Here is a 694-nt window from a genome sequence, read left to right on the forward strand (position 1 = left end):
TCTGCACTGTCAGAAGCCATTGTGATGATTGGTGCAGAAATCTTTATGCACGCTGCGTTCTTCGTATTATCAGGCATATTGTACCTCTGCACATCTGACATGATCGGGGAAGAGTGCACGGGCGCGTACCAAATGGGGAAACGTAAGCGATAGGGTCACATCATGAGGGTCAGGATGTGAAGTGGGAAGCAAAGGCGCGTTTGGCAGTCGGGGTCCTTGAGTAAAATGAGTTTCAGCGCATCGCAAAAGAAAAGGGTGATAAAAAAGTGACATTTCCACAGCAGGAGATGAACAAGAGGGAGCGAGTGGGGAGGAAAGTGAGAAAAGAGGGGTGGAAAAGGTAGAGTTGGAATAGGATATGAAAAAGAACGAGAGAAGTGCCAGAGGGCTGATATTTAATGTGATAAATGAGTTGTGACAGCCCGCCTCTAGTCCTCTTCAACCAGCGAGCGAGAGGAACACAGAAATAGAAAGCATTATGGGTAAGAGGACATTCAAAGCATTATAGATGTGTACAGAAAGTGGGCGCCGCGTCCGCATCCACTAGTGGACATCCACAGATGCCATTATAGATGGACAAAGCTAACGAGGCGAGCGGTGATGCATGCATACGTTGGGAGGGAAAGGCCGGTGGTGACACAAAGCATTTTGGGTAAAGGATGTGCAGAATAATGGAGAGAGAAGGATCGAGGAA

This window comes from Thalassophryne amazonica, chromosome 23, assembly GCF_902500255.1.
Source record: "Thalassophryne amazonica chromosome 23, fThaAma1.1, whole genome shotgun sequence".
Lineage (NCBI taxonomy): Eukaryota > Metazoa > Chordata > Actinopteri > Batrachoidiformes > Batrachoididae > Thalassophryne > Thalassophryne amazonica.